This window comes from Henckelia pumila, chromosome 2 (assembly GCF_033568475.1).
Source record: "Henckelia pumila isolate YLH828 chromosome 2, ASM3356847v2, whole genome shotgun sequence".
In the NCBI taxonomy this organism is placed as follows: domain Eukaryota; kingdom Viridiplantae; phylum Streptophyta; class Magnoliopsida; order Lamiales; family Gesneriaceae; genus Henckelia; species Henckelia pumila.
In genome coordinates this window covers 126388601-126400274 of record NC_133121.1, presented here as the reverse complement: position 1 = coordinate 126400274, position 11674 = coordinate 126388601, and positions in this window count along the sequence as shown.

Here is an 11674-nt window from a genome sequence, read left to right as displayed (position 1 = left end):
CTCGAATATCCTGAGTATCAAGCATAAATTTACACCAACGCATTTTTTCATAGTTTCAGCGACGTCTTGCAGGAGACAGTGGATGAAGGTTTGCACGATGAGGAGAGCGCAGAGAATCAAGGAAATGCCACATCTTCATTCCTCGCTCGAACACCCTTCTTCTGTATAGATCCTTCCGGATCTCATACTCTTGCTCAACAGATGGAACAACGGTGTTATCACTCTCTCTCTCCATTTACTCTTGCTATTTCAAATTATGGGTTACTAAATGTCTTCTAAATTTGCTTCTTATAGGAACAGATAAGTAGATGAAAGGACTTCGGCTGTTTAAAACGTCCAATCATTTTTTGCTTATTTATTGCGAGAATTTAATTTGATCTGCCTAGATCGTGATAATCCTTCTTGAGATTCTCAAAACGTTTCCTATTCCTTTTTGACTTTATTGCAAAAGTTGATAAGTCACAGACTGCTAGTCCAATCATATCTACTCTATGTTATCTTCTGTGTTTTTACTTCGTAACTATCAACATAAATTTATTACTTTCTTTCATTGTGTTTTGAAAGACTTTCATCTGACTATGGAACTTTTATCCGGCTAAAGATGAAACGCTTAGTGTAACTTCATCTGATTAAAATGCTTCTTTAATTCGATATTGTTTACAGATTTCTTAAGTGTTTTTGTTCGTTATGACGAATATCAATTGAACACACAAAACACAAATTTTATAAGATAAACATAATATTGCATTGCATTGCATATTTCAAAAGTGTTTCATTACATACTTCATACCATCCTAATCACCTAGATTCCTTCTCATTGGCCCCCAGACCCTCTTTCTCACATCCGCATCCAAACGCCATCTGTTCAACCACTCCAACACAACCGGATCAAAGCGTCTCCCCCTGAACTCACCTGCATTGATCAGATGAGTGAGGACCTTCACCTCCTTCCTATACATCAGGAAAGAAACTCCCTGATTCGAAAGAATCTCCTCAACACTTAGGGCACCCAGCAACTCTTTGTACTTGTCTTTGCGATCCTCAATCTCGCAAATTTCTTCATACTTGCGCGGAGGAAATGAAGCCTGTTGATACATCCGAATTTCCTCCACCTTGAAATAGAGTCGCATTACCTATTTCAGGATAAAATCCTGAAGATCCTCCTTAAACTCTTCAAGAGACAGATGAGAACTCATTCCTTTTTACTCTTCTAAATCTTGTGTTTTGTTTTTGAAATAGGATACTCGGAACATTCATCCGAGTGACCTATTTATAAGGGATTTTGTTTTCTCTTTTTTATTTATTTTACAGCCTTTTCGTATTCCCAAAGTTTTACCGTGTGATTAACATATCCCATCAGCCGCAACTTTTTGAATTTGAATCGATTGCCTACGTTATTTATCACGCGCTAGGTTTTAAAACTTATCGAAAAAATCACTTCTTCTACACTTAGTATTTTCTGAGCCCTAAATTGCCTCTCTCTCGCAAAAGAACAGATAACTCGCATTTAATCTTTCGATTCGCAGGAACAAGATGACGCCAAATACTCAAAACGTCCTTCTCATCGATTTTCACACAATATTCGATCTGACAGATCAAGGAATGGTGGATATGTTCAGAACGATTGAAGCTTCTGGGCTGCGAAAATTTCTTGAAGGCGGGAAATTGCTTTACAAGCAAGCCCTTCACAAATTCTTTCAGACGGCCAAAGTGGAAGAAGACTCCATCTCTGCAAGTTTGGGTGGAGAATCTGTTCGAATCACCTCTACTCTTTTCACCTCTTCGTTTGATTTGCCAAGACAGGGCATTGCTGATTTTTCTTCAATCTCTGCCGAAACGAAGAAACAGATGAAAAGTATGTACTCCCTGACCGACAAGCCAATCCGAATTCCTTGCAAGAAGAAGGAATTAAAGATGGAATTCAGAATTCTACATGATATCGTGGCCAAATCTCTTCTGGCCAAAGCAGGTCCTTTCGATGCAATTACATCTGAGAAATTTGATGTTATGGTTGCTATATCTGCTGGTATTTCCGTAAATTCGTCTATGGTTCTGTTCAATATTCTATCTGCTATGATAACTGCACCGACAGAACAATCACAAGGATTTGCAGTTCAAATCGGCGATATTTTGAACGATCTGAATATTCATCTGGGACCCTCCTCTGCACTTCATCCGCACAAGACTTTGAATAAAAGAGCCATTGATGTATACAAAGCTAAGCAGCTAATTATCTTCAAACGTGGTTCATCTCACTCGGATGAAATTGAATACTTAACGCTTCCAGATGAATCCAAATCCCTGGTCATCTCTTCACCAAAGGAAGCTACTCCTCCTAGAAGAACAATCCCGAGAAGAAAGACTACAGAAAAGAGGAAAGATGTAATTTATTCATCTGAATCCGAATCCTCTGAATCGGATCAAGTTACCCTCGCTGCCATTATTCCTCCTCATCCTCAGAAAAGAAGAAGAATAATCAGGCTTCCTCCTCGGATTCCTCTGCCTCTTCAAACGGCACCAGTTCCAGCCATTCCTCTCTCTATGGTAGAACAAGTTGTTCCACCGGTGACTCAGCTCAATATCTCGGTACTTCAGTCTGGATTCTTCAAACAGCCCGATGATGTTCCAAATTTGTTATCCAACATTCAAAGAATTATTGATCTGACTGCTGAACACATCATCAAAGATGTGAATATGAAAATAAAGTTCTTTGATAAATGGGTCTTCCATCGGACTGAGGATCATTTCTCTCACATCAAGGAATCAAAGACACTAGATAGGATTGCTGCACTTGAAGTAAAGATTCTTGAATGGGCTGAAACTAAGATAATTTCTAGAGCCCTGAGTAGAAGAGAGTTTATTCGTCTTCGCCTACAGGAATGTACTCTTCTCAAGCACATTCAAACAGAGAGAGCAAAGTTCAATCCAATCAGTCTGGACATCTTTGATAAAACTACTGCTTTCAACCAATTGGAGAATGATGCCAATTTGATGTCGGGAAAAGTTTACCTTATGAGACAAGAATTTCCATCCGAAACATTAGTCAGAGATCAAACTTCATCTTCAACTTCTGAAGCAGATGAACTATCTTTGATAGATGATGTTATTCTATCTGCTGACCCTTTCAATACGAGCACCTCGTCAGCTAAGGATACTACTGTCTCGAAAGAGCCATCGATCATCGCTGATGTTCTCACAGAACAGTCTGATCAAGATCTTCAAGTCAAGGAACCATTAATTCCTTCTACTATCGAAGAAGCTTCAACTGATCAAACTGTCCATGCAGACCAGCCTGATTCTTCTGCTGAGAAGGAAATAGAAGTACCCTTAGCTGCTTCTTCGATCTCCAACACTCCACCTTTTGAAACTACTATCATTGCTGAAGAAACTGTTGCAGATCAAGTTGCAGATGAATTACTCGTCGACGCTTCTATCTCGAATGACTTTCTTACTGAAGATATCGTCATGGACTCTCCAGAACGAAAAGATACCTCTGCTATTGATCCAAACACAACACTGGTACCTTTTGTTTCCATGACAGAGGAACATTTTGATCTGACTGATGATTCTCTGATCCGAGGTTCTTCTGAGAAATTGGTAATAGATCTGCCTCCTATTCATAAAATAGTCAGGCCTGATATTATTCACAATATGTTCAAACCCATTGCCATTATGTTCAAAGATAAGATGACCATTCCTGGTCTACCCCTCTCAGAGATATCCATCACCGATCCAGATAAGATATCCGAATTCATGGAGAATATTGCTCTTACTCCTCCTGATGCCTCTGCTTCAAAACTTCAACTGTGTGCTTCCATCTCTTCTGAAGATGTAGTACCCTCCTCTTCTCATCCGGCTCACGTTCATCCAGATCAACGCTTGATTGAAACAATCACTCAACTCTCTACTATAATTAGTGAATTGCAAGCTAATCAGTTGCAGGCCTCTGATGAGATTCGTGATTTCAAATCACATGTGATGACACTGGTGAACAACATAAGTGAATCTGTTATGCTTATGAAGAAGCAACACACTGCAGAATATATGAAGATTCTTCTAAATCTTGACAGTATCGACGCCTCCACTCAAGCTCACACCAAACAGATTCATGACACCTTTGGTACCCAGCTCACTGTTATCTTAGACCTCCTATCTGAAGGTGGTTATGCCAAAAAGGGGGAAAAAGTTACCACATCAAAAGCCAAGGGCAAAGGAAAATATTAAGCAGATCAAGTCAAGGAACTATTAATTTTTGACATTTATTTTGTCTAAAATTATTATTTGATCTATGACAGAAATCTTTTTGGAAAGATTATTCGATGATAATATTTATATTTTCGATCCGAATATCAACTTGGTTTTGACATCACCAAAAAGGGGGAAATTGTTGGAGATCAAACTCTAAAATTTTGGTGATTACAAAGTCAAAACAAAACCAAGTAAAAATACTTAATCGGACCTATCAAATATTAAAGTTCAAAGACCTCTATGACTTTGCCAGATCAAAGTGACGAGAAACAGATCGAACTTTACCGAAGCAATTGACACAATGACCAACAACCAGATCGAAGAGATTTTCGAAAATTATCCGTTGCTATAATTGAATAAAAAGACAAACTCATTTAATGAGATTTTGAACGTTGATCGGCTTTCGCTCTAAGTCAAGATTTGTGAACTTTTCACAAGATTTGTTGGCGGCCCTTTTCAGAAGTTGTTGGCGGCTCATCGATCACCTTTTCAAGACTATATATATTAAATTATTTCGAAGATTGAAGAGACGAGACCAAGGAGTGAAAATTACAAAGCAATCGTAGTTTGAAAAAGCCTTCACTCAAACCCAGAAGTTTATCAGATCAAAGTCTCGACACTTAGCTATAATATCTTCCAGATCGATCAAAGCTCAAAGATATACTTCAATTCGATCCAGATCAAAGTCTTATAGCTTTCCAGATCAAATCAATGAAGCATACTCTGTTGCTTCATTTTGTAAACTCAAAGTGGAAAAGTCGTTCTGCTTTGTGTTAGAAGTATTGCTAGGAGTTCCTTTCAAAGATTGATTGGATTGGATTTGTACAAAAGGATTGTATAAATCAAAGTCTTCTAGTGGAATCATTCTGGAAATAGAAGAAGGGGTGATGTAGGAGAATTCATCTCCGAACATCCAAAAACAAATCCATCTCTTTACTGCTTTTATTCCATTTCATCTGCATTAACTCTTATAAGTATTCAATCTGCAAGGAAGATTACTTCCGCCTAACTTGGTCAGAATCTTTCAAGCAGATCAAAAGTTTTAAGCAAATAAAACTTCCGTCTGATTCTAACAAATCAGATCGAAGTTCTCTTAAATTTTTAATTGTGTATTCACCCCCCCCCCCTCTACACATATTTCGATCCTAACAATATCTCTCTTAAAAAGCAAGAGTTTAATTGTGTATTGTTTATATTGTCCTTAGGTTTATTTATTTCTTTAAAATAGTTTTCATTTATTATGTGTTATATTGACAATGATGTCCTTTGATTGATTTTTTTTTACTTTTGGCAAACTCATTGTTTCAATTTTAAAATTATCTTAAAAATTAATTGTTCAAAAATATTGTTAAATTTGTTCATAAAATTTAAAAACACACACAAGAAATCGTTACTTTCATTTTTAATTTATTTTTTATGTTTCAATTTATTGAAATAGTTATGTTTTGTTTTGTATCTATTATTTTAATTTTCTCTTCTTATTACTTAAAATATTAAAATTATAAATGCATTATAATATATTTTTTTGAGAAAATTATAATATATCTTATAACATAAGTAACTGCTACAAAAAAATTAATTTTCAAATATTTTTATCGAAGTTAGTTTGCCGTGTATTAATATTTCTCAAAATATAAAAACAAATTAGATAAAATTAATTTTAATATTTATTATATTATAAAAATTATTTTATTAATCACAGAAGGATATATCATTAAATATAAAATTATAAAAATCTTTTTTAATATTAAATTTTAGAATTTTTATTTAATTCCAAAATTTAATAAAATTTTGTTAATAAAATATTTTTAAAAATTCCAATATTATATATATATATATATATATTATATAGTAAAATATTGTGACGATATTTTAAAATATTAAAATTTTTGAAAAAGTTTAGTTGTTGAAAATTGAAATATAAAACAAAATTTTCATTTTAATTCATTTAATGATTAATTTTTTTTATCATTTGCAAGAATTTTTGAGGTTTTTTATGTCATTCTATAGATTTATTCAATGCGTATATAGATTTGCAAGACTATTTATTTATTCAACTCGCCTATGCCCCGTGGGCAAAATTTATTTTAATTTTTACTATAAACTGTGGAAAAAACATGATGTTAATTATACCATTGTTATTTTTTTGTTCCCTTGTCCATTCATTTATGATTTTTTAAATTAATTTTTTTTTCAGTTTAATTGTTTTTTTCCCCATACGTTGACATTAATTTTAGATGCCACATCGTCTTATGTTACATAATGATTTTCAAACGCTTCTACATGTCCTGGATATGGGAGTGGTTTCAATCCACTTATAAAGCTATAAATTGAAGAACAATTTTAAACTACATTTTTTAGATCAGTTTATATCAAAATTGAAAATTAACTATCAAGATTGAGGAATTTTTTTAAATGATTAAAAACCAATTTAGATTCGTTTATTTTTTTATTTTTTTCTTGTCATACCAATCCCCAATAAAATTATCAGAAATATAAATTCTCATACATTAAACAATAAAAATATTCATATTTAATATTTCAATTCATAAAACAATGTATACCGTTAATAAATAATTATTCGAAAAAAAAAGCAGTAGCAACTCAATTGCCAATTATTAATATAAAATAAATGAATTTTTTCTAATTCAATAGACAACTAGAAACATTAACATAAAGTAAATGAAATTGTTTTTCAAAATTCACAGGGGAATAGACGAGTTGATAAAGCTCGAGGTGACGTGAGAAGAAATTTTCTAGCATTGCGGATTCGATCCTCGTGTGGAGCATATTCTATGTTGAAATATTGTAGGGATATGCTCTGGGGTTGGTCATGTTGCTCCCTCCTTCAGTACACATCCTCAATTTAACCCCCCGCATGAACCAATGAGCCTCTAACTCATGTGAGATGAGGACATGAGATCCCCTTCGGAGTCAACCCTTTTAGATGAAATTGTTTCTCAAAATTCTATCTCACAACCGACTCTGATAGTCGGAGATCAAAGTTCACTTTCACCTGCATTTGGTTGAGAACTTGTGTGATGGCGTATATTATCTGCCAAGATAACTACCAATATAAATATAAATTAACATCATGAATTTGTAATCGTAATATTTTTGAATTGATTGATTAGTATTCAGTTTGTGATTACCAGTGTAAGCAATACTACTTCATGTTTGGAGATGGAGCATGATCTCATTTTCACCTGAAAAATATATGCAAAACAATCAAACGCTACAATTTAACATGCATATGTAAACTTGTGATACATCATGAAATATGTTAACTCATATAATTAAGATGAAAAAAAAATACCTCCAAAAATCGAAAGAAAAAGCAACATGGGATGGAGGAGTGACGGAAAACGGCCGCTCTACTAAAATTAATATAATATTTATCTTCAAAGTTTTTTTTAAGCTCGGCACTTCAAAAGTTTAATTCAGACGTACTTTTAAATTTGTATAAAATTAATTAATTAAGAATTATTGTATAGATTAACTAATATTACTTTACGGTAAATAACTAAAAATTTTATATTTTAAGTCATTATATTTATATGTGATTTATATTTATATTTTTAATTTAAGAATCATGATTTTGTTTACTCTATTTAAGAATTACATTTGATAAATTTAAGGAACTAAGTATAAAAAAACAAAAAAAACCATAAGGTTAATTGGTAATAATTTTTATATTAATTACGATATGAATTTTTACTACGAGATAAAAATTAATTAACACATCTTTATAATAGTTTGAGTAATAAATTTATATACTACTAATCATAACATTTTTGTAATTTAAAATTTGTATGTAACTTATTTTAGATTTTAAAAATTAGTTTTGTCATACTCTGGCTAGCTTATAACCTCATATGTATTATATTGTGATTTGGAAGGGGTTTTTAGGTACTTCAAATCGAGAAAAATTATTCTATACGTACAATTTCAAACCCAGCCCATCTGAAAAAAAATAGATCAAAAAATGCGAATTACAACAACAATAATATTCATCACAAATATTCGATGTTAAAAGTATTCAATATGAGTGGTTTTTAAACGAATCTTAGAATTTATATTTACAAGAGCGATTTATACATTGTTTTACAAAAAAATCATAGCTAAAAATATTTAGTACGAGCAGTACGTACCAAGATTGCTTCTTATAGTTATATAATTAAGAGAGGCTTATTTCTGCGGTTTAAACGAATCAACGTTAAAACTATGCAATTGACATTGTTTCAAAAACAATCTTGAAACTGTACAACAATAGAAATGGTTTGTAGCAGCTTTGTACTGATCAAAATTACTGCTAAAAATATCTAATATGAGCAGTACTTTCAAAATTGTTTCTAAGAGTTATATAAATAAAAACAGTTTATAAGAGTGATTAATATTTAAAAAAAGAGGTAGAAGTATGTTGTATGAAATAGGTGTGGCTTGCAAAACAATCCTAAAACTAAGCAATAGAAATTGTTTATATGGTAAATTTACACAAAATCACATTTAAAAATATTCAATAGGAGCAGTTTGACAATCGTTCCTAAAAGCTAAATTAATAGAAACGGTAGAAAACAACGTTTTACACAAAACTACTGCTAAAGATATCCAATATGAGTAGTTTTATGATTGCTTCTAATATATAAATGTTTCATTAGGAACGGTTTGTAGCAACAATTTTGTAAAATTGGTGTTAAAAGCATTCAATAGGAGTGGTTACACAACTGTTCTTAAATGGTGGTGCTATAGAAACGGTTTAGTTAAAACCGATTCTATTGTTAGATTTTTAGGGTCGGTGTTGAAACCGTTTCTAATAACCAGCTTAAAAAAATCATTTTTTGTAGTAGTATTTTTCAAATTCATAAAATTTTAAAATAATAAAATTCAAAATCATATGTTAAATAGTTGGACAAAGAAAACCCACTAACAAATAGTATACTCAAGTATTTGAGGGTGTTTTTGTCATTTGAGGTAATAAAAATTAAAAAAATAATGACTGATTTCATTTTCATCGCGTGCAATTATAATTTTCGACGCAAGGATATTGTTTAGCTAATTTTTTGAAAGATGGATGACTTGATGGCTAATTAATTTTTTTTTATATATAGAACTTTGTGTTATACAAATTTCATAAGGGGTGAATGCTGTTAAACCCGATAATTAGACACGATATGGTTTAATGAATGCTATTTTCGTTTGAGAGTGCATATATGCTGGGATTTTTTTAGATATCTTTTCCTTAAAAAGAAGACGTACGCTGACAAAGGCACGTGCCCAGGTACCTATCCGTGTCTCTAGCCTTAGACACTGATAATTATGTAACTTCAAATTAAATTGCAGCCTTAGAGTTTTAGATCTAGGTGTCAATTACTCTAGCTCTTTTCAGTAGTTAATTCGTTGCACATATAGTTTAAATTTTGGTGTAATTAGTTATTGATAAGTGCATTTTGTGCACGTAATTTGTGCTGATATTATTGGATAATTGTTTGGTTTCGAGCGGAATTATGTGGAAGTGTTGTTGTTTTTGTTAGATGTCAGGAATTACAGGAAATAATGAATGTATGATAGAAGAAATCATAGAAGTCAAGAAAAGAGCAAAGCAAGCGAAGATGGTTCGTAGTTTGAAGAAACCTGGACAGACGACTATGCGCGCCCGCGCCTGGCGTGGCGCGCCCGCGCGTCAACTGAAGAGAAACTCAAGAATTTTCTACAGGAAGCTATGCGCGCCCGCGCCTGGTAAGGCGCGCCCGCGCGTCGTAGTCTGTATGACGAAGTGCTGTGTTTAATTTTGGGAATTTTTGGATACTTTTGGAAGGTGTTTGGACGAATCTTAAGGGCGTATTTAAGGGTTTTTCAGACCTAATGAGAGGGATCTAGCCGCCACTACACAAAAATAATCTTGAGAGAAAAGTCGTTGAAGTTTCGATCGAGATTTGGAATTGCTTGGAACGAAGACGAAGACTTTTCGACCGGACACGAAAGAAAGACTTCGGATTTGTTATCTTTACTTTACTTATTTCTTTTGAGATTGAATTATGTTTGAATTTCTGAACATGATTTATGTTGCTATGAATTTTGTTATGAACTAAACTTTTTAAGTCTAGAGGTCGATGTAGCCTGGTCAAGACATATTTATGAATTGTTGATTTTAATGAATTGAGTTCTTCTAAATTAATTGTGATTCTAGGTTTGATAGTCTTTTCAATTTACTGGCCATAAATTTATTTGTCATATTTATTCAGAATCCGGCACTCGGGAGAGGAGATTTAGAATAGGATCAATAGAATTCACACTTTTAATTGTTTATATGACTCGGGAGAGCTTATAACTTTAATAGAACCTAAAAAGAACATTGTTTCACACATATCATTACAAGTAGATTTTTTATAGGGATATTGAAATCGATCTGTAATTGATACATTCTATTTGATACTCGGGAGAGGGAAATAGTATAATCTATGTGTTCTTGGTTATTAATTTAAATGAATTCATGAAAATATATTGATTGGGATTGAATATTGTTGAGACCAGGTAAAATCAAACCTCTAGACTATTTTTCTCTGATTGATAATCTCTAAAGGATTGTGTTTGTGCGCGCTTTTCAATCTTCTTAATTTTTTAATTTGTCATCAACCCCTCTAAAGTTTAATTTTCTAAATAAAATTAAGACTATTTTAATTGCAAGTATTGAATATTTTCAAATTATTCCCTGTGGGATCGACACTCTCTCTTTCACTTTACTAAAACTTGACACTCGTACGCTTGCGAGTATTTTTCACAACAAGTTTTTGGCGCCGTTGCCGGGGAATAATTATGATTATTTTTTAGTCTTGTTACCAATTAATCGAAGTTTTAATTTAGAGCTTTTCTTTATTTTGATTTAATTACTAATAATTTGTTATTGTTCTTCATTGCAGTTTATGCGAAGATCTCAAAGTGCGAATTCTTTGCTCTTTGATCCAGAGATTGAACGAACTGCACGAGCTTTGAGAAGAGCTAGGAGAGAAGAACAACTTAACATGGCTGAAGAAAATGTCAATGAATTACCCTTGGTGCCAATTAGAGATCATTTTAGGCCGACGATCTAGGCTCACTATTCTGGAATCGCTCGAGGGACAATAAATGCCAACAACTTTGAGTTGAAGCCGGATTTAATCAACATGGTTCAGCAGAACCAATTCAATGGAACAGCCACAGCGGATCCTCATTTACACTTGCGTTCTTTTCTAGAGATTACTGATACTGTTAAAATAAATGGTTTTTCTAAGGATACAATACGCTTATGTTTGTTTCCTTTTTCTCTCAGGGACAAGGCACGGAGTTGGCTGCAGGCATTGCCGCTAGGACGCATAACAACTTGGGAAGGCATGGCTGTGAAATTCTTAGAGAAATTCTTTCCACCATCCAAGGCAACCCAGCTGAAGAT